Raw genomic sequence first — 27,873 nt, 5'->3', positions numbered from 1 at the left:
AGTTTTCTTAACTCTGAGAAACAAAAAGGATCAGCAATCTTTTAAAAAAAAAAAAACAAAATTGCTTTAATTTTCTATTGGTTGAGTCTATTCAGTTAACTCCTGTTCTGCTTGATATTCATGAACATTTCAGCTCTCCATGAGAGTCCTGAAAGTTTTTTTCTTTATTGTAATGTAATAATCTCTATAGTGACTGGGCACAGTGGGTAATGCCTGTAATCCCTGCACTTTAGGAGGCCAAGGCGGATGGATCACCTGAGGTCAGGAGTTCGAGACCAGCCTGGCCAACATGTTGAAACCCCATTTCTACTAAAAATACAAAAAATTAGCCAGACATGGTGGCAGGCACCTGTAATCTCAGCTACTCAGGAGGTTGAGGCAGGAGAATCCCTTGAACCCAGGAGGCGGAGGTTGCAGTGAGCCAAAATCGCGCCACTGCACTCCAGCCAGGGCAAAAAGAGCAAAACTCCGTCTCAAATAATAATAATAATAATAATAATAATAATAATAATAATCTCCATAGTTATCAGAAACTTTCATTCAAGAGCACTTGTCAACATTTAATAGCTGATTATAAAACCACTTTCTAAAGAGGACCAAGGAAAGACAGCAATTGACTGTGGATGACAAAAGCATTTAGGGAAGCCACAGTCAAAGACACACTTGACAAGGAAATTTGTTACCTCTGTGGCACACAATAATTCAACACAACAATTATAATTATTAATAACATATACTGTAGCATGTCAGAATTACAGGAACCCTATACAATTTTGCAACACATACTAAAAACAAATTTATATAAATATAACCCAAAGAAAGTTAAACACCATTTTATATTTGACAATGTTTCCTGCATGGTATTAATACATTAAATAAGCTGAATATGTCTTTTTGGACTTCAGGGCACCTAATTTTTTTCTCTTTTTAACTTAGAGCTTGATTTTGAAAGGTTTGTTAAATATCAAAGGCTTAAAACATTGGATATTACAAAATAGAATCCTAGGTTACCATAAGTCATTCATTTAACCAAAATAATAATTCAAAAATTTTTTAGCCTGGGTACTGTGGCTCACCCTGTAATCCCAGCACTTTGGAAGGCCAAGGTGGGTAGATCTCTTGAGATCAGGAATTCAAGACCAGCCTGGCCAACATGCCAAAACCCTGTCTCTACTAATACAAAAATTAGCTGGGCATGGTGGCATGGGCCTGTAATCCCAGATACTAGGGAGGCTAAGGCAGGGGAATCTCTTGAACCCAGGAGGCAGAGGTTGTAGTGAGCCAAGATTGTGCCACTGCACTCCAGCCTGGGTGACAGAGCAAGACTTCATCTCAAAAAAAGTTCCTTTTTTGTTTTTTTGGTTTTTTTAAGGAAAAATCTTTATTCTGATAGAGAGGAGATTCAGCTTTATAAACAATACCCAATGAAGAAAACATGAGGCCAACTGACTCTGTCTCTTCTCTCTCCCCTCCCACCAGTGCTTTTTGTAGTTCACTTAAAAGACAAACAAAAATCTTTCATTGTCTCTCAATGTTACATAAAAATCTTTTTCAAACAAACAAAAAAAACTAAATTTCATGTATGCATTAGTGCATCTTTAATGCTAAAGCTAATTTTTAATAAAATTCTATAAGTGTATCCAGTTTTAATTAGCTTGACCATAAGGTAAGATTCTTTTTGTTTGTTTGTTTTTGAGACAGAGTCTCACTCTGTCACCCAGGCTGGAGTGCAGTGGCGTGATCTTGGCTCACTGCAAGCTCCGCCTCCCAGGTTCACACCATTCTCCTGCCTCAGCCTCCCGAGTAGCTGGGACTACAGGCACCCGTTACCATGCCTGGCTAATTTATTTTGTATTTTTTAGTAGAGACGGGGTTTCACCGTGTTCGCCAGGATGGTCTCGATCTCCTGACCTCGTGATCCACCCACCTCGGCCTCCCAAAGTGATGGGATTGCAGGCGTGAGCCACCGTGCCCAGCCAAGGTAAGATTCTTATAAACCTTTTATAACCCTTTACAATTTTTTTTAGAACGGAACAATGTTCTTAAAAAATTCTGCTGTGCTTTTTTTTTTTTTTTTTTTTTTTTTTTTGAGATGGAGTCTGGCTCTGTTGCCTGGGCTGGAGTGTAGTGGCAGGATCTCGGCTCACTGCAACCTCCGCCTCCAGGGTTCAAGCAATTCTCCTGCCTCAGCCTCCCGAATAGCTGGAATTACAGGCTCCTGCCACTACACCCAGCTAATTTTTTGTATTTTTAGTAGAGATGGGGTTTCACCATGTTGGCCACGCTGGTCTTGAACTCCTGACCTCATGATTTGCCCGCCTCAGCCTCCCAAAGTGCTGGGATTACAGGCATGAGCCACGGTGCCTGGCCTCTGCTTTTGATGGCAGCAGGGGGCCGTCTAAAGTGGCTGCTGCCATCACACTGGCTGCAGTAGGGAGGCATGGGCGGTGGTGGCAGGAGCAGCTGTGGGAGCAGCAGTGGCAGTAGTGGGACTCCTGTGCCCCATGTCCCCTGTGCCCTGCATCCCTGAGGCAGTCAGCTGCACCACCCCCATCCTCTCATGGCTGGGCAGAACCTGCTCCCAGACCCAGAGTCTCCACTGTGGCCACAACCTTGCACGCCTGGCCAAGGGCACAGTTGGGGACTCTTGGGGCCAGCCCCAAGAGCATTTGGTTTGTTTGTGTGGGGTTGACTGGGGCTACAGCACCACCTGCACCTTGCCCATGACTGCTGCAGGGAAAATGCAGACAGGAGGCAGGCAGTCCCTGGAGCCTGTCCCTGGGAGCCCCCTAGAGCCCACTGCCCTGGGAGCCACAGTGATGAGGCTGGGCTGAGTCACCCACTGACGGGGGAGCAGTGTAATTGAGCATGGAGGGGTGGGCAGAAAGGGGCCCTGATATGGAGCTGAGCCCAGGCCAGTGCCACACTCCAAGGAGCCAGTGAGAGCCAGGAGCAGACAGGGGCCTGGCATTCCTGGGCGTGGCTGTGGCCACCCAAGTCACAGCTGTGGACCCAGGCCTCCCTGTGCTTTTGGGGGCTGGGAGCAGGTAGAGGCCCCACCCTCCCAAGGAGCAGCTGCAGCCACTCAGCTGCAGCTGTGGACCCAGGCCTCTCTGCACTCTTGGAGCCCTAGGAAGGCCACCCCCTTCCCCCTGCAGGCTCTGAGGTGTCTTATCTCACTGCCTGATCTCTGTCAACTCCTGGCAACTGCTCCGATCTCAGAGCAAGGTTGGGGCCAAGCCTGGGCACTGTCGCAACCCAGCCACGTGTGTGTACGCTCAGGGCAGTGTTAACACACCAGCCCCCTGCCACCTTAGCCCCCTCCTGACTTTGGGCACCAGCGAGCACCAGAGGGAGGCCAAGGGGGTGCTGAGGGCAGCTTGGCACTGGCCTCCAGGTGCCCTTTGGTATGAACAGCCTGGACATCATGAACAGAGGCAGGAGACAGGCTCCTGGGCAGAAAGGAAAAGTTCCCCAGTGAAGCCTCACCTTGAAGCTGGGGAGGGCCTGTAGCTGGGGACTACACTGCTGGTCCCACAAACCAGAGTGGGAACTTGTGATGCCTTTTCTGGGGCTGCACATGGTTTCCCATGGACCAATCGACATGCGCTTTCTCCCCTCTGAGGCCCATAAAAGCCCTGGACTCAGCCAGACTTGAGAAGATGATGGGACAACCAGCTGCAGAGAGGAGCTACCCTCTCTGCTGAGAGCTGAAGAGACAACATGATGACCAGCTGCAGAGAGGAGCTACCCTCTCTCCTGAGAGCTGAACACTCATTGGGACACCCTGGCTACAGAAAGGAGCTACCTATTTCAGGTCTCCTCTAAGCTGTTCTGTCACTCAATAAAGCTTCTCTTCATCTTGCTCACCCTTCGCTTGTCTGCATACCTCATTCTTCCTGGATGCAGGACAAGAACTTGGGACCTGCCAAATGATAGGGCTAAAAGAGCTACAACACAAACAGGGCTGAAACATGCCCCTTGCTCACCATGTTGTACATGACAAGAAGGAGAGAAGAGAGAAGGAGAGAAGAGCTACAGCCCTTCAGGGAGCCTAGACCCAGGAGCTCCCCAAACCAGAGCCGTGACACCCTCTATAGGGCTCTGTGGTTCCTGGCATCTCCAAGCTTCTGGCCACCATAACATTCCCCAGCATCAACTGTGGTAGCTACTTATGGTATGCCTGGTCCAGCTGCAGCCTTGCAGGAAGCCATTGCCCATGCCAGCACCTGGAGCTGCTCACCCTGCTGCAGCCAGAGTGCCTGGCTGTGCACAGTGGTTGGAGCCCATGCTCACTCACATACCCCTCGCTACACTACGCCTGGCTCACCCTTGGCAGGTGTGGGATCCAGGCCGGTAGCATGAGCTGAGAGCAGCCTGCCAGTGTGAGTGGGCAGAATGAGCCCAGCAGGCCAGAGAAAAACTCTGGCAAAGGTGCCACTGGCCACAGAGGTTTCCAGCTGGCAAAGTGACACCCCAAGGATCCTGTAACATTTTGGGGGCTCATCCAGGATCTGTGGAAGGGTGAATAAAAGTGGATCTTTTCTTTCTTTTTTCTTTTTTTTTGAGATGGAGTCTCACTCTGTCACCCAAGCTGGAGTGCAGTGGTGTGATCTTGGCTCACTGCAGCCTCCACCTTCCAGGTTCAAGTGATTGTCCTGCCTCAGCCTCCCAAGTAGCTGGAATTACAGGCACGTGCCATAACACCTAGAATAATTTTTGTATTTTTAGTAGAGGTGGGGTTTCACCATGTTGGCCAGGCTGGTCTCAAACTTCAGACCTCAAGTGATTTGCCTGCCTTGACCTCCCAAAGTGCTGGGATTACAGGCATGAGCTGCTGTGCCTGGCTGGATCTGCTCATTCTGTCCTTTTTTCAGACTCCACAGTAGCCAAAATGAAAGAAAAAATACCAGGCCTCTGTCAGCCAATTAAAAGCAACTAGCACAGCTGCCAGACTTAAGAAATGGAGGACAGGCTTGCTGGGGAGGACAATGTCAATCCCCCATCACCTTCGGGTGTTGGGAATGTTGGCTTTGTTCCAATCTAGTTTCCCTTCATGGAGGTCTAGCCATCGCATGGGACCAGAAGGAGGTCCTGGGGCAACTGAGGGTATCTCACCAAGGCCACATCTTGGTGTTATCCAAAGGCTCCTTGACTAACTCCAGGCCCCAACTGCCCATAAGGGTGTCAGCCCTAGGACCTCCAGTCTTTCCTATTGTTCTTTTCTTTCTTTCTTTCATGGCTCTCATGGTTCCTATCTCTTCTTTATATACAGTGTTAAATATTAAGGATGTTGTTGCAAACCACAGATATTACTGGGTAGAATGAGCATTTGGCTTAATCATCAAAAGTATAAACTGGAAGGTTAAGAGTAGCACAGATGAGGTAAAGTGTGCCTTGGTATCTGCAAGTAAATTCATGGCAAAAATGTCCCTGTCATTTCCTTGGTTGCCAATGTAGTGCCAAGCACCATGAGACACAGAAAAAACATCTCATATTCCTTTGCACAAAGCTGTGGCCAAATTATGTTCTGCAGGGCGGAGAAGCTTGACCTCAGGAAGGAGGCACAGCGCAGGTGAGCATGACTAATTCCTGCCAACTAGGCCCTCCTGCTTCATGGATGGAAGTCATGCTCACATCCATGGCATAGAGAAGGTATAGGGAACCCAAAGGTTACCAACAGCAGGAGGATAGGGTGGCACATAGGTAAGTGCAAATATCCCTACCCATTAGGCCTCCCTGCTACATGGGTGAAGGTCACACTTGCACCCATGGGTGGCACCTGCAAAGTTTCTGCAACTTGGGGATATAAGATCAGAAGAAAGAAAGGGATGCCTTTTTTTCTCTTCCTTATGTACCCTGGGTATTCACTGGAAAGAGAAAGGAACAAAGGGACATGTTTTTCCCCTTTCCAGATGGGTAACCAATCATTTTCCGCCTGCACTCCTCACGAGTGCATCCTAAATCACTGGAATTCCTTTGAGCCTCAGACTCTGGAGAAAGAAAAAAAGAGCTGTTTCCTTTTTTCCTCCTTTGTCTTCTTTTCACTGATAGGTAATTGCATCACTATGCCCCAGGATACTCCCCTCAGATGCATCCCCCAAACTGGGAAGAGTTTAATTTCCCCCAAACCTTAAACTACTTGGCAATCTCCTGAGGAGGGCCAACTTTTCTAAGCCTGTTTCCCTTCACAGGACTTCAGGGTCAAAGGGCTTCTTCCTATTCACTGGGAGTTAAAACGTCCTCTTTCTTTTTAAGCAATATAAGTTGCTTTTTGTATTGTAGTTGGCAAACAAACATATAAAGGTAAAGTGACAAGTCTATGTTGGTTTCCCGAAGTTTATTTTATTTATTTATTTTTCAAGACAGAGTTTCGCTCTTGTTGCCCAGGCTGGAGTGCAATGGCGTGACCTCAGCTCACTGCAACCTCCACCTCTCGGGTTCAAGTGATTCTCCTGCCTCAGCCTCTGGAGTAGCTGGGATTACAAGAACTGCCACCATGCCCAGATAATTTTTTTGCATTTTTAGTAGCGATGGGGTTTCACCATGTTGACCAGGCTGGTCTCAAACTCCTGCCCTCAGGTAATCCACCTGCCTCGGCCTCCCAAGATGCTGGGATTACAGGCATGAGCCACCACTCTCAGCCCCTCAATTTTAAAGAAAGTGGCTGCTCTGTGAACATGTAACTGCCCAATGGGTTCACCTTGCCCACTGCCTAGATAGAGCCGATTTATCAAGACAGGGGAACTGCAATGGAGAAAGAGTAATTCACACAGAGCCAGCTGTGGGTGAAACCAGAGTTTTATTATTATTCAGATCAGTCTTCCCAAGCATATGGGGATCAGAGTCTTAAAAGATAATTTGGTGGGTAAGAGCTTGGGAGGCGGGGAGTGCTGATTGGTTAGGTTGGAGATGGATTGAATAGGGGATTTAAGTGATGTTTTCTTGCTGTCTTCTGTTCCTGGGTAGGATGGCAGAACTGGTTGAGCCAGATTACCAGTCTGGGTGGTATCAGTTGATCCATCCAGTGCAGGGTCTGCAAAATATCTCAAGCGCTGATCTAGGTTTTACAATAGTGATATTATCCACAGGAGCAATTTGGGGAGGTTCAGACTCTTGGAGCCAGAGGCTGCATGACCCCTAAACCACAGCTTCTCATCTTGTAGCTAATTTGTTAGTTGTGCAAAGGCGGGTCCTAGGCAAGAAGGGGGTCTTTTCAGGAAAGGTCTATTATCAATTTTGTTTCCGAGTCAAACCATAAACTGAATTCCTTCCCAAAGTTAGTTCTGTCTATGTCCAGGAATGAACCAGGACAACTTAAAGGTTAGAAGCAAGATGGAGTCAGTTAGGTCTGATCTCTTTCACTGTCATAATTTCCTTAGTTATAATTTTTGTAAAGGGTGTTTCAAACCCCCCTCCTTTCCCCCGATCTTGGCCCTATGAGGCCCACTCTCTTGATGTTATATGCCCCTGGAGAAGCCACAAGTGACACCCAGCCAGCCTTGATGAGAGCTGGCAAGTTCCAGGCACTGGGGGTGGGCGCCCAGGAGACAACAGCTGGAAGGGAAGGCTCTGGTAGAGTTGCGGCCCCTTCCACCTCTGGCTCTCTGTCCCTGCAGGGGAAGACACAGCTCAGGCTGACAGCAGCTCAGAGGGCAGCTTTGAAACCCAGCAGGGAGATAACAGAAGACAAAGAAACCAAAGTCTCCCTGATAACTCGCCAGGAAGCCAACACAAAACAAAACATAGATAACAAGCGGACTGCCTCTCTCAAGGCCAAACTGTTTTAAAAGAGAGTCCTGCTGTGGACGTTGGGCTTAAAGACTGTGCAGCTGATAAAGTGATCCCTTTGATGGGGAGCTAAAGAGATAGATGAGGCTCCACCAGCATGGTTTAGGGACCTCCAAAGAAACTGTGCTCCTGGCTGGACAGCAGCTAGCAGCTGGATACCTCCAGCCCTCTGAGTTTTGGCTTCATTCCCTAGGGTCAAGGCGAGGTCTTCCTATTTCAGTTTTCCCAGTTAGCCTAAAGTTGTTTTAGTTTTGAAGTTTATTTTATTATTATTATTATTTTTTTTTTTGGAGAGAGTCTCGCTTTGTTACCCAGGCTGAAGTGCAGTGATGTGATCTCAGCTCACTGCAACCTCTGCCTCCCAGATTCAAGCAATTCTTCTGAATCAGCCTCCTAAGAAGCTAGGACTACAGGCATGCACCACCACACCTGGCTAATATTTTTCTATTTTTAGTAGAGATGGGGTTTTGCTGTGTTGTCCAGACTGGTCTTGAACTACTGAGCTCAGGCAATCCGTCTGCCTCGGCCTCCCAAAGTGCTAGGATTACAGGCGTGAGCCACTGTGCACAGATATATTTTTTGTGTGTGTGTGGTGGGGGGCTGTGGGTGGTGATGTTGATTTTAAACAAAGCCAAGGAGATGATGTTTCTACAAAATGCTCAATCAAGTGTCTTTGAACCAAGGAGGGCCTTTGAGGCCATGTGGTATAATGGAGAGCTCCTGGCCTTGGCTTCAGACATACGTCCCAGGACCCTGGGCAAGCGACTGGCTTTTCTATGAGCCTTGGTGCTCTCACTGGGGCAATGAAGACGATAAGCCCGATGGAACAGGACTGGGTGAGGATCAAGTGATGACGGATAGTGCTGGGTGCAGTAGCTTATGTCTGTAGTCCCAGCTACTTGGGAGGCTGAGGTGGGAGGATCACCTGAGGTCAGGAGTTTGGGTCTGCCGTGAGCTGTGATTGCGCCTGTGAATAGTCACTGCACTCCAGCATGGGCAACAGAAGGAGATCCTCTCTCTCAAGCAAACAAACAAGAGATGAAAGATATGAAGTGCTCAGCTAGTACTGCCCTTAGCTGTGGCATGGGGCCCCTGTCTAAGCCATATGCTTTAGAGAACCTCACTGTGGTCCTCTTCTGCTCCTCGGCCCATTGGGACTAAGGCTTGAACCCATGTGGAGCCCACGACCTTCTTCTAGACCCCAAGCCCACTTTCCAGAGCTGAGCTGGCCTCCAACCCACGTTGCTTCCCAAGACATGAACAGGCAGCAGGATATGAACTTCTAGGCCCAAAGGATGGCCAATGGGGGCTGTTTGTGCAAAGGGACATGGGGAGGGTATAGAAGTTTGTACAGGCATTCTGCAGCTCCCACACACGCGAACCCGAGGTTGCTCCTGGCGCAGGATGGAGCCTGTGATCAAATACATTCCAGTTACAGTTATGTAACAAAACACCCCAAGGCTTAGTGGCATGAAACAGCAACAATCATTATATTATTATGCCTCAGGGACTGAGGCACGCCAGGGATGCCTTGCCTAAGCCTCTTTCCCTGTGTCCCCCTTCCAGGAGGGGAAACCGGGGGTGGGAGAGAGGGCAGATTGGAGCCATGTGGCCAGATGGTTCTGCAGGAGGCATTTTCGGTTTCCGTGGGGATGCTAGGAACGCCAGTCCGGAAGGAGGGAAAGGTGCCTTCAGCATAACAAGACCCTCCACAGGGAAGGGGGCAAGGTCATGAGAATGGAGGAAAGCGAGGGCCTCAAGCTAAAGGACACACCCCCCTCTGGGACCTTTGGAAGAAAGAAGTCCTCCCAGAGGGAAGGAGAGTTTGCCCTCAGGTCCTTAAAAGGAGAAAAGGCAAAGCAGTCTGGCTGGTAGAGAAGCCACTGGCTGGGAGGAAGAACGCATCATTGTCTCCAACCTCAGGCCAGACGCATCCCACCAGGGGAATCCCAGACACCCAGGAGGCCTCCCAGGGGCTGGACTGGGCTTTAGTTTCTGAAGGGATTGATAGCCAGTCCTGGCAGGGGGAGTTGCAGAGATAGCAACTCAGGAAGGTTAGAGAGAGGGCTGGGCAGCGGCGGGGAGTGGGGAGAAGAAGTGGGTCAAGGAAGGAGGGTTTCTCCACATAGGCACCCCCAGAAGGTCCTGGCTGTGAGAGAGAGCCCCCTTCTCCGAGAGGAGTTAGTTCTCCAAAGGCATAGCCTAATCCGCCATATCCATCCAAGCGCGCAGTTTGCTTCTGTTCTCAGGCTCTGGGCAGCTTTGGGACAGAAAGGGTTCCTTTCAGTGGGCTGTGCTGCCTGGAGGCAGCCAGGACCAGGTCTGGGAAGGTCTGGTAGGTGGCAAGGTAAGTGAAGAGGGGCCACTTTGCTCAGCGAGCTGAATAGCAAAGGCCTGCACGGGATTGCCAGATTTACCAAACAACAATACAGGACTCCATTAAATTTGAATTTCAGATAAACATTGAATTTTTTTTTAGGATGAGGAGGTTCTATGCAGTATTTGGGATATACTTATACTAAAAGAGTATTTGTTATCTTAAATCTAATTTTAACTAAGCTTTCTATATTTTATCTGGCAGCCCTAGGCCTGCCCCACTAGGGTCCCCAGTCGCCCCTCACAAGGACCATCCCCAGACACCCTTGCCCTAAAGCATAGAGACCCAGGACCTTGGCAACAGAAGGAAGTAGCCTCTTTTGGTGCATTCTAGAATTCCTGGCAGGCCTCCCCTCTCCCCAGCACCTGCCTCCATTCCTTCCGCACACATTTTTAGGTCTGGCACCAGAGATCCTATGGCAGAGTAAGCCCTGGGAGGATGCTAGGTGAGTTGCAGTGCGTCCCACCTTACTTGTGTATCTGCAGCCCTTCACTAATCATGGCTGCAATGGCCTTTCTTGGAGGAGTCAGAGAGATTGACTGTGGGGCTTGGGCTTAAAGAATGCTTGGGAGAAAATGGAGATGGACGCAGGGACAGAAACGCATGCAAATACGTTCTGGGAATCCCAGTAACTTCTGTGGCTTGACCTGTGTTTGGATAAAGAGCGAGGACATGCCAGTGGCAAAGAGGCAAAGGCCAGTCACTTAAGGCTTTGGATCTTAGGCCAAGGCATCTGTACTTTACACTCAGCAGTAGAGAGCCATGGAAGAGGTGCTTTAAAATTGTTTATTTGGGTGTGGTGGCTCACACCTGTAATCTGAACACTTTGGGAGGCCAGGTGGGAGGATTACTTGAGCCCAGGAATTTCTGATCAGCCTGGGCAACATGGTGAAACCCCAACTCTACAAAAAATACAAAAATTAGCTGGGCATGGTGGCATGCGCCAGTAGCCCCAGCTACTCAGGAGGCTGAGGCAGGAGGATCAATGGAGCCCGGGAGGTCAAGGCTGCAGTGAGTTATGATTATGCCAGTGCACACCAGTCTGGGTAACAGAGCAAGATCCTGTCTGAAAAAATTATTTATTTGTTGGTTAAAGTAAGTAAACAAGTAATACAATACGGAACAGCAGTGTTGTCAAAGTATGGCCTATGGACCCTGGAGGTCCCCAAGATACTTAGAGATCTGCAAGGTCAAAACTATGTTTATAGTAATACTCAGACATTCTATGCCCTTTTCATTCAAATGATGTGTTATCATTTGACTGACTGCTTGAAAGCAATGGCAAGTGAACGTGTCATTGCTTCAACACAAGTTAAGGCAGTAGTGCCTGAGAGGATCAAAATATGCCACTCCAAAATAAGCCACTTTGGCAGAAGAACTATTTTGAGTGGAATGCAACTGGGAATCAACAGTTGCAGGATAAGTTCTCTGCTTTCCTCTTAGCTGCAAAAAACAGGGCATAAATTTCCCTTTGTGAATACCAAGATGATTTTGCATAAACAGACCTCACTAAAATAACCTCTATCGTCCATTCGTTCCCCCATATATTTCCTAGCCACTTCCCCACAATTTGTCACCCTTGATGCCCAAACCCTCTTTCCTTCGTTAAAATGTTGTGTAAGTCCCCATGTCTAATGACTTCTTTGAGTTTCAGTTCTTTTCTGTGAACTCTCATGCAGGTAAATATTCATAAAAGTTGTGTGCCTTTTCTCCTGTTATTCTGTCCTTTGTCAGTTTAAGTCACAGACCTCTAATCAATGAACCTGAGTGCAGACAAAACGTTTTTCCTCTCTGACACTGCAGCCTTGACATCCTGGGCTCAAGCGATCCTCCCACTTCAGCCTCCAATTAGCTGGAACTACAGGCACGTACCATCACATCTGGCTAATTTTTTATTTTTTGTAGAGACGGTGTCTCAGTATGTTGCTCAGGCTAGCATTGTATTCTTCGTTGCCATGTATTTGCAATTTAAAAACATTTCATTTATGAATGACCTTGATGGAACAGTAAAAAAATACTTTTATTAACTCTCAATCTGTGAACAGTATATATCTTTCTATGCTTGATATTTTGTGTGATGAAAGGAGGAGTATGTAGAAAGCACTTCTGCTGCTTACCAAAGGATGATGGGCTTCTCTAAGGAAAAGCGCTTGTGTGATTGTCTGAGTTGTCAGCCAAACTAGCTGCTTTTTTCATAGAACACCATTTTTACTTGAAAGACTGACAAACTATGGTTATTCCGACTGGTATTTAGCAGACATTTCTCAACAATAAATAAAGTGAAACTGTCACTCCATAAAAGCAACTGACAGCATTTGTTGCCAATGATAAAATTTGAGCTTTCAAGCAAAAGTTAGAATTTTGGAAAATGTGTATCCACCATTGTGAGCTTAACAAGCTTTTAAGTACTTAAACGCTTTTTTTTCCTTTCTTTTCTTTTTTTTTTTTTTTTTGTGAGATGGAGTCTTGCTCTGTCACCCAGGCTGGAGTGCAATGGCATAATCTCAGCTCACTGTAACCTCTGCCTCCTGGGTTCAAGCGATTCTCCTGCCTCAGCCTCCTGAGTAACTGGAATTACAGGCACACGCCACCACACCTGGCTAATTTTTGTATTTTTAGTAAAGATGGGGTTTCACCATGTTGGCCAGGCTGGTCTTGAACTCCTGACCTCAGGTGATGTACCCACCTCGGCCTCCCAAAGTGCTGGGATTACAGGCATGAGTCACCGTGCCCAGCCTTACTTAAAACAATTTTCTTATGAGATTAGTAGTGATATTAACACACATGATTTTTCAATATTGTCTAACAAAATGTGTCAAAAATTGGATGATCTGCATAACTCTATCAGTACTTTCCAAAAGACAAATGCATAATGTTACAAAACTACACTCACATAAAAGATTCACTTAAGGTACAAGACAGGGCTGAGTATAGTGGCTCATGCCTGTAATCCCAACACTTTGGCAGGAAGAGGTGGGAGGATCACTAGAGGCAAAGAGCTGGAGACCAGCCTGGGCAACATAGCAAGACCCCATCTTTATTTTAAAAAATAAAAAATTAGCCAGGTGTGGTGGCACACACCTATAGTTCCAGCTACTAAGGAGGCTGAGACAGGAGGATTGCTTGAGCTCAGGAGTCTGAGGTTGCAATGAGCTATGATCAAGCCACTGTACCCTAGCCTGGGTGACACAGTGAAACCCTGTCTTAAAAAAAAAAAGTGGGGGGACAAGAGAGAGCAATGGCTTTTGTTTTGTTTTGTTGTTTGAGACAGAGTCTTGCTCTGTCACCCAGGCTGACGTTCAGTGGCGAAATCTCGGTTCACTGCAACCTCTGCCTCCCGGGTTCAAGCAATTCTTGTGCTTCAGCTTCCCAAGTAGCTAGAATTACAGATGTGCATCACCAAACCCAGCTAATTTTTGTATTTTTAGTAGAGACGGGGTTTTGTCATGTTGGCCTGTCTAGTCTCAAACTCCTGGCCTCATGTAATACGTCTGGCCTCAGCCTCCCAAGGTGCTGGGATTACAGGCATGAGCCACGGCGCCCAGCCAGAACAATGAGTTTTAATGTAACAGTATGAATATGTCATTGCTATGGTTTCAGATTCTACATTGCTTTGAGAAACTGCTGCTTGTCCAGTTTCGATGTGCTATCAAAGAATACCCACAAAAGGCTATTTAAAGTCTCTTTTTTCTAACTACATATCTTACTGACATGAATTTTCTTCACATACTCCAACCAAAACAATGTATTCTGATAGATCGAATGCAGAAACAGATATGAGAATGAAGATTTTTCAATTAAGTCAGATATTAAAGAGATTTGCAAAAATGCAAAACAAAGTCATTTTTCTCACTAAATGTTTTTGTTTTGGAAAGAATAGTTACTTTTTACAAAACTGTCATTTATATTAACATATAATTGCTTTATTGTTGTTATTTCCTTTCTTTCTTTTTTTTTTTTTTTTTTTGTTTTTGAGACAGGGTCTTACTCTGTTGCCCAGGCCGGGGTGCAGTGGCACAATCTCAGCTCACTGCAACCTCCGCATCCTGGGCTTAAGTGATTTTCCAGTCTCAGCCTCCTGTGTAGCTGGGACTACTGGCACACACCACCACCACACCTGACTAATTTTTTTGTGTGTATATATATATAATTTTTTTTTTTTGAGATGGAGTCTTGCTTGCTCTGTTGCCCAGGCTGGAGTGCAGTGGCACCATCTCGGCTCACTGCAAGCACCGCCTCCCGGGTTCACACCATTCTCCTGCCTCAGCCTCCCAAGTAGCTGGGACTACAAGCGTGTGCCACCACACCCAGCTAATTTTGTGTATTTTTAGTAGAGACGGGGTTTCACCGTGTTAGCCAGGATGGTCTCGATCTCATGACCTCATGATCCACCAGCCTTGGCCTCCCAAAGTGCTGGGTTTACAGGCATGAGCCACCGCGCCCAGCCTAATTTTTGTATATTTTGTAGAGATGGAGTTTCACTATGTTGGCCAGGCTGGTCTCGAACTTCTGAGTTCAAGTGATCAGCCTGCCTCGGCCTCCCAAAGTGTTGGGATTACAGGCACGAGCCACCTCGCCTGGCCTATTGTTGTTATTTCTAAATGAATTAATATGTAAATATTTTTTAAATTTCTTAGCTTTAATTTCTGATAACCCTCATTAATGAAAATGTTTTTGGGGACACTGAGTAATTTTTAGAGTGTAGAGGGGTCCTGAACTTTGAGGGGTTCTTCAAACGCAGAACTTTGAGAACCACTACAAAACAGAGTGAATTAACTTTCCATCCCACTACACAATCTCAGCCTGCTGAGACAACTACTGTGGTCAGTGTACTATGTACCCTTCCCTATATTGTATGCCTTTATACCCAAAAGGTATCCACAATTTATTTATTTTTATTTATTTATTTGTTTGAGACAGGGTTTCGCACTTGTTGCCCAGGCTGGAGTGCAATGGCATGATCTCGGCTCACTGCAACCTCTGCCTCCCGGGTTCAAGTGATTCTCCTGCCTCAGCCTCCCAAGTAGCTGGGATTACAGGCATGTGCCACCACACTCCACTAATTTTTTGTATTTAGTAGAGATGGGGTTTCACCATGTTAGTCAGGCTGGTCTCGAACTCCTGACGTCAGGTGATCCACTCGCCTCAGCCTCCCAAAATGCTGGGATTATGGCGTGCACCACCGTGCCCGGCCAGGTATTCACAATCCTGTACCTGGCTTTTTTCCGTAGGAAAAGAATAGACCATGGAACCCAGCCCATATCAGCGTACATACGACTGCTCCAATAGTTTTCCTGGCTGGATTGTGTGCCTATTATATGGACACAGTGTAATCTATTCAACCATCCTGCTGCTGCTGGACATTTAGGTTGGTTCTCATTTTTTAACAAGTTCAGGCCCAGCACAGTGGTTCACGCCTGTAATCCCAGCACTTTGGGAGGGTGAGGCGGGCGGATCACAAGGTCAGGAGATCGAGACCATCCTGGCTAACACGGTGAAACCCCGTCTCTACTAAAAATACAAAAATTAGCCGGGCATGATGGTGGGCGCCAGTAGTCCCAGCTACTCAGGAGGCTGAGGCAGGAGAATGGCGTGAACCCAGAGGTGGAGCTTGCAGTGAGCTGAGATCACACCACTGCACTCCAGCCTGGTCAATAGAGCGAGACTCCGTCTCAAAAATAAACCAGTTCAAACAATGATGTAACGAACATCCTTGGAAAAGTTTTAAGCAGGTAAGTGATAGGATCCGATTTGCTTGTTTAAAATGTCACTCTGAATATGTAAGCTGCTGAAATCTGAACAAGATCTATGGATTGTATCAATATCAATTTCCTGGCTGTGGATATTGTACTATTGTGCAAGATGTTGCCACTGAGGAAATGAGAAGGAAACCAGGTGAAGAGTACATGGAATCTGTCTATATTATTTCTTAGAATGCATGTGAATCTATAATTATCTCAAAATAAAAAATTTAATTAAAAAATTGAGGCCCGGCATTGTGGCTCACGCCTGTAATCCCAGCACTTTGGGAGGCTGAGGCAGGTGGATCACCTGAGGTCAGGAGTTCGAGACCAGCCTGGCCAACATGGTAAAACCCCTGTCTCTACTAAAAATACAAAAAATTAGCCAGCTGTGGTGGCAGGCACCTGTAATTCCAGCTACTTAGGAGGCTGAGACAGGAGAATCACTTGAACCCAGGAGGCGGAGGTTGCAGTAAGCTGAGATTGCGTCACTGCACTTCAGCCTGGGAGACAAGAGCGAAACTCTTGTCTCCAAAAAAAAAAAAAAAAGAAAAAAAACTGACATGTATTAGGATAATTAGTATCAAAATAACAGAAAATAACAAGTGTTGGCAATAATGTGTGAAAACTGGAACGCTTCTGCACTGCTGGTGGGAATGTAAAATGGGGCAGCTACTATGGGAAACAATATGGTAGTTCCTAAAACACTAAAAATAGAACTATCCTATGACCCAACCATCTCACTTCTGGTTTTACAGCCAAAATAATTGAAAACAGGATCTCAAGGAGATATTTCCACACTATGCTTACAGCAGCACTATTTGTAATAGCCAAGAGGTCAAAAGCAACCCAAGTGTCCACTGACAAATGGATATGAGGTATATACATACAATGGAATATTACTGAGCCTTAAAAAGGAAGGAAATTCTGACACATGCTACAACATGGTTGAACCTTGAGAACATCTTATTAAGTGAAATAAGCCAGTCCCCAAAACACAGATACTATGTGATTCTACTTACATGAGTTGTCTATAGTAGTCAAATTCATAGAAACAGAAAGTAGAATAGTGGTTGTCAGGGGCTGGGGAGAGGGAAATACAGAGGTGTTAGTTTCATGGGTCTAGTTTCACTTTTGCAAGCTAAAAAAATTCCGGAGAGCTCTTCCATAACAATGCGAATTTAACTAACAGTACTTAACTCTATACTTAGAAATGGTTAAGATGGTAAATTTTGGCCAGGCACAGTGGCTCACGTCTGTAATCCCAGCACTTTGGGAGGCCAAGCCAGGTGGATCACTTGATGTCAGGAGTTCGAGACTAGCCTGGCCAACATGGTGAAACCCTGTCTCTACTAAAAATACGAAAATTAGCCAGGTGTGGTGGTACACGGCTGTAGTCCCAGCTGCTCCGGTGGCTGACGCAGGAGAATCGCTTGAACCCAGGAGGCAGAGGTTGCAGTGAGCTGAGTTCACACCACTGTACTCCAGTCTGGACAACAGGGTGAGACTCTGTCCAAAAAAACAAAAAAAAAGAAAGGGGAGCCGGGCATGGGTGTGGTGGCTCACGCCTATAATCCCAGCACTTTGGGAGCCGAGGCTGGTGAACCACCTGAGGTCAGAAGTTTGAGACCAGCCTGGCTAACATGGTGAAACCCTGTCTCAACTAAAAATACAAAAATTAGCTGGGCGTGGTGGCACATGCCTGTAATCCCAGCTACTCGGGAGGCTGAGGCAGGAAAATCGCTTGAACCTGGGAGGCGTAGGTTGCAGTGAGCCAAGAATGCACCACTGCACTCCACCCTGGGCAACAAGACAAAACTCCGTCTCAAAAAAAAAAGATGGTAAATTTTATCTTATGCATTTTTTTACCATACACACAAACAGACAAAACTAGAGGAAAGCTAGTTTAAAAAAAAAAAAAAAAATCACTCTAGCTGCCACTAGGTTTGAAGGGGCTCTGCTAGTGGCAGGAAAGTCTCCTAGCAGGATGTTCTTTTGTCTTGATGAGAAGTGCTGGGGCATGAACAAAGGCAGTGCCCTGGATCCCCAAAGACTGTGAAAGATTGAATTATTTGTCCCTTGTAATATAATTATCCACCCACATCCTTGCCATAGTGGACAGAGAATACTTTCCCACCTTTTGATTTTGTGTTTGGCCATGTGACTTGCTTTGGCCAGTAGGAAACTTGTGAACCTGACGTGAGAAGTTTTGAAATGTGCTTGCTCAGTTGGACATGCCTTCTCATGCTGCAGTAATCTGCCATGACAAGAACGTGCCCCATATAGCTGCTGCTCCTTCCTTCTGGGTCCAGGAATGAGTCTCCAGGAACAGGCCATAATCCCTGGGTAGCCGCTGGTCCCAGGAGAACGAGGGACATGCAGAGCAGATCTGAACTCAGCCTGTAGCTTGGAGTCTAGCCTCGATCAAACAAGGTACGATTCAATTTCAGCTGAATTGTACAGCTAACCCACAGGTCATGAGCGTGACAATAAAGGATTATTGTTTGAAGCTTCTGAGTTGTTGTGGTTGTTGTTTCATACAGCACAACGACCCATTTTAGAATGGCACTTAGTAGGCTTTTACAACCTCAACCATTGTTCTGCTGATAGCAAAGCTTTCCATCCAGCAATACTCAACATCCAAACACAGAAGACATGGCAAAAGCAGGGGGGAGTGCTGAGGTGGTTAAGTTCATATACAGAGTGCTGGTGAAAGCACAGGGTGAAGAATCCCTGGGGGTCACTTCCTAGATGGGAGCACAGTAGCCTAATACCTTAACTGTAGCTTCATCAGTATGTTGGTATGGATCGCTGTAGGAACACGTGATCAACAGCTCTTAGCATCATCTTTTTGGAGTGACTTGAGTCTTGTGATTGAAATGATTCTATTTCTTACTGGTTGGGATTATTTAGTGAAGACACTGTTTGGAACAGATATTATCATTATCCTGTTCCTGGGCCTGTAACCCCAGCACTTTGGGAGGCTGAGGCAGGCAGATCACAAGGTCAGGAGATCGAGACCATCCTGGCTAACACAGTGAAACCCCCTCTCTACTAAAAATACAAAAAATTAGCCGGGCGTGGTGGCAGGCGCCTGTAATCCCAGCTACTTGGGAGGCTGAGGCAGGAGAATGGCGTGAACCTGGGAGGCAGAGCTTGCAGTGAGCTGAGATCGAGCCACTGCACTACAGCCTGGGTGACAGAGCAAGAATCTGTCTCAAAAAAAAAAAGAAAGAAAGGAAAGGCAAGGAAGAAAAGAAAGAAAGAAAGAAAGAAGTCACTACTTTATCATATAAAAATCAATAATAAGTCATTAATGGAAATTATAATCCAGTTGGTGTTTTCTATTTCTTCAATTATAATTTTTTCTTTTTCTTTTTTTTTTTTCTTGAGACAGGATGTTGTTTTGTCACCCAGGCTGGAGTTCAGTGGTTCAATTATAGCTCACTGCAACCTCAAACTCCTGGGCTCAAGTAATCCTTCTGCCTCAGTCTCCTGAGTAGCTGGAACTACAGGCGTGCACTACCATGCCTGGTAATTTTTTAAAATTTTTGTAGAAACAAGGTTTCACTTTGTTGCCCACTTTGTTAATATGGAACTCCTAGCCTCAAGTGATCCACCCGCATCAGCCTCCCAAAGCATTGGGATTACAAGCGTGAGCCTCCATTCCTGGCCTCATTTTCTTTTTTAACAGGTGTTTGAATTAATATACAAATAAAGTCTATAAATAGGGCTTGGTTGATAAATCTTAAAACCTGCAAGTTTCCCCTCCATCTCTTTTTGTTTTGTAATACTGTTTTGTTAAGGAAATTGGGGGATTTTTTAAATTTTGTTTTTGGTTTTTGGTGTTTTTTTTGGAGACCGAGTCTTGCTATCACCCAGCCTGGAGTGCAGTGGCGTGATCTCGGCTCCCTGCAACCTCAGCTTCCTGGGTTCAAGTGATTCTCCAGTTTCAGCCTCCCGAGTAGCTGGGATTTCAGGCGTGTGCCACCACACCCAGCTAAATTTTGTATTTTTAGTAGAGACAGGGTTTCACCAGGTTGGCCAGGCTGGTCTCGAACTCCTGACCTCAAGTCATCCACCAGCCTCAGCCTCCCAAAGCGTTGGAATTACAGGCGTGAGCTACCGCACCAAGCTGGAAACTGGGTTGTTTATCCTTGCAGTTTCCCACAGTCTGAATTTGGTTGATTGCAACCCTGTGGTACCATTTAACATGTCTTCTGTCTTCTGTATTTAGTTAGGGAGGCTTGAATAAATTCACGTCCAGCTATTTGTTTCAAGACCACCTCCTAGATGGTGATATGTGCTTCTATCAGGAAGCACCTAACTTCTGGTTGTGTCTCATTTTGCAACATCTGCAGCCATGGATGATCATTACTTAAATTCATGAGGAATTGCAAAATAGTGACATTATAACCGTATTATTTCTTATTTTATTAACCTGCATATTTCTACAAAGTGAAACTTGCCCTCATTGATTATTTAGTTATCCTGAGAGATAGATCATATGCAAAAGACACGACAAGTATTTAATGCTTTCCCTTTATTTACCAGCTGCCTAGCATCCCCCTAAGGTGAAAAATTAGTTATTTTTAAATATGTGTGAATCAGTGGATTTAAACATGTCTGATTGGTGTCAATCCATTGCAGTTATTAATCTTACTGGTGCTCAAAAAATCTCGCCTTTGGCTGGTGGAAGTGTATTCAGGTTGGCTCCTGTGTCCTTTTGACATGACCCGGGGAGTGTTTCATAGCATCCTATTTTATATGACAGGATATTTATGACTCATTCCTTATATCTCCTGTCCCCAAAATGCCCAGAGGCATTTTTCATCTGTATTGATTGAAGGTCAGTGATGGCAGGAGGTAGGCTGACTCCCAGTTTGAAGACTTACAGAGCTACACGGACAGTGATGTCACTTGCAGATGTGGGGTCGACATTGAGGTTGGGGGACTAGAGTGGTCAAAGAAGACTGAGAGGGTAGTGGAGTGAGGGCAGACATCTCTGGCCATCCTGCAGGGCCATGGGGACTTTAGCAGTGCAACTCCAGTCCACAGTAAGGGTGATGGCAGTTGCTGCAGGTGGCCACGGGAGGCTAAAGGCAATGGTACTACGAAGGCCCCAGGCATCTTCAGGCTTCCACATGGTCCATGGCACAAGTCACCACAGACCGCCCAAACCTGGGTTCACTTTCCTCTCTTGGCGCTTGTGCATGAGAAAGCTCCTGTCTTCTCCAAACATGGGTTGGCCCAAAAGAGAGATGTGTGTCCCCTTGTTACAGTCTGCTCAGCCTGCTAGTATAACCCCCAGCCCCCACATACACACGCCTTTGTGCCTTCACCCCTGCACCACAAAGCACATGTACTCCATGCATAAACACGTTTACATATACGATGGTGTGCAGCTGCCCACTCACACGCACACATGCAGTGGTGTAGAGAAGGAGCCTTGGCGGTGCACTGTGGTCAGGAAGGCCTGCACTTGAACCTCCTTCGCTAGGCCATGGGTCTCTGGACCTCAGTTTACTGATCTATAAAACAAGATGTTGGCCTTAATGTCCCTCTGTCCCCAAGGTCCCTGTTTGTCCATGCTGACAATAAGGTTCTAAGTGTTTCAAAGTATATATACACTCATAGAAACTCTGGGGACAGCCCCTCCCAAGCCTCCCCTAGTCCCCGTACCCACACATTTTAACCAGAAGGAGCCCTATACCTGGAATGCCCAGCCTTCAGGTTGCAACTTGCTTTTTACCTTGACTACATCACCCGAGGAGACAGAAATGCTCACTGGGTGGCCCCCCCAGGCTGGGGTACTAGGGGGCAGGTGGCTCTGGCTTGGTACCCTCCTTAGGCCTGGATTTCTACCCACTTCCACAGGGCTCCAGCGGGGACAGTAACCAGTCTGCAAGGGCAGTGGGCTCTCCCAGTTTGCCTCCCAATTAGGATTTGCCAACACTGGCCATCTAAGGCCTATTGGGGTCCTTGCAGGTTTCCTGTGGGGATAGGAAAGCTCTGTGTGCTGACTGCATCCCCGCTGCCCTGCAACCCTGAGCTCAGCTTACCCACTGCAATCGGCTGCCAAGGGGCACTGGATCTCAAGTGCTACTCTATATGAGTGTGTGTTTTGGGAGAAGTACTAGGGAAGAAGGGAAGGCTTTTTTCCATAGAAAGGCATGCGATGTAGTAAAAGTGGGGAAGCTTTGGACACAATCCTGGCTCAACAACTTATTAGGGGTGTCTAATCTTTTGGCTTCCCTGGGCCACACTGGAAGAAGAAGAATTGTCTTGGGCCACACATAAAATACACTAACACTAATGATAGCTGATGAGCTTAAAAAATTTTGCAAAAAAAAATTTTATTTTATTTTATTTTATATTTTAGTTTTTGAGATGGAGTCTCACTCTATTGCCCAGGCTGGAGTGCAGTGGCACGGTCTCAGTTCACTGCAACCTCTGCCTCCCAGGTTCAAGCAATTCTCCTGCCTCAGCCTCCCAAGTAGCTGGGACTACAGGCGTGCACCACCAAGCCTGGCTAATTTTTTGTAAAAAAAAAAAAAAAAATTATAATATTTTAAGAAAGTTTATGAATTTGTGTTGGGCTGCATTCAAAGCCATCCTGGGCCGCATGTGGCCCGTGAGTTGTGGGTTGGACAAGCTTGACGTAAATACTATGTGGCCTTGGCCCCTTCCCAGGCCATGGTTTCCTCTTCTGTGAAAAGGGAACCAGTGGCTGGGAAAAGGGAACCAGAAGCCGAAGTGGGAGGATCACTTGAGCATAGGAATTTGAAATCAGCCTGGGCAACACAGCAAAACCTTGTCTCAATTTTAAAAATAAAAAATATATGAAAAAAGAGAACCAGAGTGACTATTTTAGGGTAGTTTTGAGAATTCACTGACATAATGCCTATAAAGCCACAGCAGGTGTCAGCCACATAGTAGGTGTTGAAAAGCTGGGAGCTGCTGCGTTGCTGCTGTCATTATTGACTGGCCTGTTTTTCAAAACAGGGCACAAAGTGAGTTATGGGAGCTCCAGAAAGGAATGCTTGGTTTCAATACTTAGCAAATAATAACAAAAAGAATATTAAAGTATATATAAACATTTTGAGGCCGGGCGCAGTAGCTCACGCCTGCAATTCCGGCACTTTAGGAAGCCGAAGTGGGAGGATCACTTGAGGTCAGGAGTTTGAGACCAGCCTGGCCAACATAGCAAAACCTTATCTCTACTAAAAATACAAAAATTAGCCGGGCGTGGTAGCACGCGCCTGTAGTCCCAGCTACTCAGGAGGCTGAGGCAGGAGAATCACTTGAACCCAGTAGCAGGAGGTTGCAGTGAGCCAAGATCGTGCCACTGCACTCCAGCCTGGGTGACAAAGCGAGACTCCATCTCAAATAATAAAAATTTAAAAATAAAGTATATGTAAACATTTGAAAACAATGACCATTTATTTCTCTATCTGGAAATATTCAGACTAGCTGAATAGAGAAATCCTTTCCTAAAAATGCTGAATGAAATACCAAAAACGTGTGTGTGAAAGCACAGATAAAAGGGTGTTAAACAGGGAATCAGTCAGAAGCCAGAATAACAAGAGCATGACCCCATCAGGGTGAGCCTGCACCAGGGCCTGTGCTTTCTGAGGTCCTGGGATGTAAATGGCCAGTGTGCCAGGGACCTCCTGGGCAACACTTCAGTCTGCTTGGCCCCAGTTCTGATTCTGGCCACTGCTGAGGTGATGAGTGTTCCGTGGGCCTCATGCAGGTGCTGCCTCACCTTGGGCACATGGGGCCCACTCCTCCCTTCCTGTCTGAGTCTCACTGACCCCACAGGGCAGATGCTCTCGGGAATCCCCTGGACCATTATGCATGCGCAGACCCCAAGTTCAGGGGAGTTCATGTCTGTGAGGCCACTCTTGACCAATGATTGACACAAGCAAATACTCATTGTGTCTTTTTTGTATCTCCCATTTCATAAGACTCCTTGGAAGATCCTATGGAATCAAGCTCCTATCAGAGGTCCCCTTAATAATGCGACCTTGTCCCGGGCTTCCCTCTTTCTTTCTCTCTCCAGCCCTCACTCCTACTCCCTGGGATTACTTCCAAAGTTAATTACACAAAAACCTTTGTCTGAGGCTTTGCTTTTAGGGGAAACAAAATGAGGAAAGAGAAGAAAAGACCTGAGGTCTGGTCCTGGGAAGTAGGTTATCAAAGATTTCCTTTCTCCCCCAAATTTGGGACTTCTCAAAAGCCAGTGCCCTAAGGGAGAAATGGGGAGAAAACAACTCAGCCACAGAAGACTTTGCCGTACCCACTTAGCTGTGCTGGAGAGGTAACACAGGCTAAAAAGAAATCCAGTAAAATGCATAACAAGCTGATATTCACATAGAGAAAAGCCCAACATCATATTCCCTATGTGATTGGAAAGACACTAAGCCAAAAACAATTTTTAAGTGGATCTGAGTTGGAAGTACCCCTAGGCGCCTGGCAAAAGCAAACAAAAATCCTTTCTGGAAGAATATATTTTAAACACAGATTCAAAGACTTCCCACAAAGAATTTCAAGGAACATAAGCTCATAATTAAACATCAATAAACTCAAAAAGAAACAAACCACAAGAGCATGAGTCAGCAGAAACAACGAATAACAAGATGAGACCCACAAATACTACATAAAATAGAATGATGAGATGCAGGATAGAAAATAAGTGTTTCAGGCCGGGCGCTCGGCTGTAATCCCAGCACTCTGGGAGGCCTGGGCTAGAGGATCATTTGAGCCAGGAGTTCAAGACCAGGCTGGGCAATAGAGTGAGACCCCATCTCTCTCTCTCTAAAAAAAAAAAAAAAAACATATATATACACATATATATACACACACACACACACACACAGAAAAATATATATTATATATTATAAATATATATTATATATTATATATTTTTATATATATTTATAGATTATATAATTATAATATATAACTATATATGACATATAATATATATTATATATATATTTATTATATATATAGAGAGAGAGATGGAGTTTTGCTCTTATTGCCCAGGCTGGAGTGCAATGATGCAATCTCGGCTCACTGCAACCTCCACCTCCTGGGTTCAAGCAATTCTCCTGCCTCAGCCTCCCAAGTAGCTGGGATTACAGGCATGAGCCACCACACCTAATTTTGTATTTTTAGTAGAGATGGGGTTTCTCTGTGTTGGTTAGGCTGGTCTCGAACTCCCGACCTCAGGTGATCTGCCCACCTCAGCCTCCCAAAGTGCTGGGATTACAGGCATGAACCACCATGCCCAGCTGAAAAAAAATTTTTAATATGTTTAAAGAAGTGTAAAACGGGCCAGGTGCGGTGACTCACAGCTGTAATCCCAGCACTTTGGAAAGCCAAATGGGTGGATCACTTGAGGTCAAGAGTTAGAGACCAGCCTGGCCAACATGGCAAAACCCTGTCTCTACTAAAAATACAAAACTTAGCCGAGTGTGGTGGTGCGTGCCTGTGATTCCAGCTACTCAGGAGGCTGAGGCAGGAGAATTGCTTGAACTCGGGAGGTGGAGGCTGCAATGAGCCGAGATGGTACCACTGCACTCCAGCCTGGGCAACAGAGCAAGACCTTGTCTGAAAAAAAAAAAAAAAGAATTGTAAAGTGATACTGAAAATATGGCAAATAAACTAAATTAATTAGGCATATTTGAAGATGAACCAAATAAAACTCTCAGGAATGAAACTATAATTATTAAGATTTAAAACCTCAAAAGAGGTTGGGTGCGGTGGCTCACACTTGTAATCTCAGCTCTTTGGGAGGCTGAGACAGGTAGATCACTTGAGGTCAGAAGTTTGAGACCAGCCTGGCCAACATGGCAAAACCCTGTCTCTACCAAAAATACAAAAATTAGCCGGGCATAGTAGCCGGCACCTGTAATCCCAGCTATTCGGGGGGCTGAGGCTTGAGAATCACTTGAACTTGGGAGGCGGAGGTTGCAGTGAGCCAAGGTCATGCCACCACACTCATCACTGCACTCCAGCCGGCTACTAGCCCTGCCCCGTGGGAAGGTAGCTAAGGCCCGGCGAGAAATTGAGCACAGCAGCTGCTGGCCCAGGTGCTAAGCCCCTCACTGCCCAGGGCGGTGGGGCCGGCCGGCCGCTCCGAGGTCCGCTGAGCCCACGCCCACCCGGAACTCGCGCTGGCCCGCAAGCACCGCGCGCAGCCCGGGTTCCCGCCGTGCCTCTCCCTCCACACCTCCCCGCAAGCTGAGGGAGCCGGCACCTGTCGCCCAGGCCGGAGACAGACTCTGTCTCAAAAAAAAAAAAAATAGAGAAAATTAATAAAACCAAAAGTTGGTGTTTTTTTGTGTTGTCTTTTGAGACGGAGTCTCGCTCTGTCGCCCAGGCTGGAGTGCAGTGGCGCCATCTCGGCTCACTGCAAGCTCCACCTCCCGGGTTCACGCCATTCTCCTGCCTCAGCCTCCGGAGTAGCTGGGACTACAGGCGCCCGCCACCACGCCCAGATAATTTTTTTTGTATTTTTAGTAGAGACGGGGTTTCACCATGTTAGCCAGGATGGTCTTGATCTCCTGACCTCGTGATCCACCCGCCTCAGCCTCCCAAAGTGCTAGGATTACAGGCGTGAGCCACCGCGCCCGGCCTTTTTTTTGTTTGTTTTTTGTTTTGTTTGTTTTTGAGATGAAGTCTCACTCTGTCGCCAGGCTGGAGTGCAGTGGCGCAATCTCGGCTCACTGAAACCTCCCTCTCCCAGGTTCAAGTGATTCTCCTGCCTCAGCCTCCCGAGTAGCTGGGACTATAGGTATGTGCCACCATGCCCAGCTAATTTTTGTATTTTTAGTAGAGACGGGGTTTCACCATGTTGGCCAGAATGGTCTCAATCTCTTGACCTTGTGATCTGCCTGTCTCAGCTTTCCTAAGTGCTGGGATTACATGTGTGAGCCACCGCCCCCAGCCCAAAAGTCGTTTTTCTTTTTTTAATGATCAACAAAATTGACAAGCTTTAATAGAGACCAAGAAAAAAAGAGAGAATACACAAATTGCCAAAATCAGCAATAAAAAAGGAGACTTCACAATAGACTATTTACCAAAAAACTACTGCTAACTTAATACTTAATGGTGCAGACTGAATGTTTTTCTCCTAAGATAAGGAAAAAGGCAAGGACATTCTCTCTCCCCACTCTTACTCAACATTACCCTGGAATTTCAAGCTGGTGAAATCAGGGAAGGAAAAGAAAACAAAGGCATGTAGGTTGGAAAATAATAAGTAAAAATGTCTTCAATTGCAGAAGACATGTATGTAGATAATTCTTTGGAGGGTATTTTATTTTTCTAGTGATGGGGGGGTCTCACTATGTTGCCCAGGCTGGTCTTGAACTCCTGAGCTCAAGTGATCCTCCCACCTCAGCCTCCCAAAATGCTGGGATTACAGGTGTGAGCCACCACACCTGGCCCTGTGGAATGCACTTTAAGTACTAATAGAACTAATAAGCAAATGTAGCAGGGTCACAGTATGCAAGATCAATATATATGATCAAAAAACTTCTCACAAAGAAAAAAATAGGGATGATTTCACTAGTGAATTTTAAAACAGTTGAAGGATGAACTCCAATTCTCCATAAAGTCTTCCAAAAATCAGAAGAGGAAAGAATACGTCCTAACCTATTCTATGAGGCCAGTTATTATTCTGATAACAAAACCAGAGAGACATCACAACAAAAACAGAAACAAAAATTCTACAGACCAATATCCCTTGTCAATGTAGATATAGAAATCTTTAACAAAATACTATCTAACTGAATCCAGCAACATATAAGATTGACCAAGGGGGATTTTTCCCAAGAATGCAAGGTTGGCTGGACTTACAAAAATGAATCAATCCAATGCACCATATTAGTAGAATAAGGAAGAAAACCACAAGATCATCTCAATGATGCAGAAAAAGAATTTGACAAAATCCAA

Source organism: Gorilla gorilla, chromosome 16, assembly GCF_029281585.2.
Source record: "Gorilla gorilla gorilla isolate KB3781 chromosome 16, NHGRI_mGorGor1-v2.1_pri, whole genome shotgun sequence".
Classification (NCBI taxonomy): domain Eukaryota; kingdom Metazoa; phylum Chordata; class Mammalia; order Primates; family Hominidae; genus Gorilla; species Gorilla gorilla.
The sequence above is the reverse complement of the archived record's forward strand: the minus strand, read 5'-3'. Positions refer to the sequence as shown.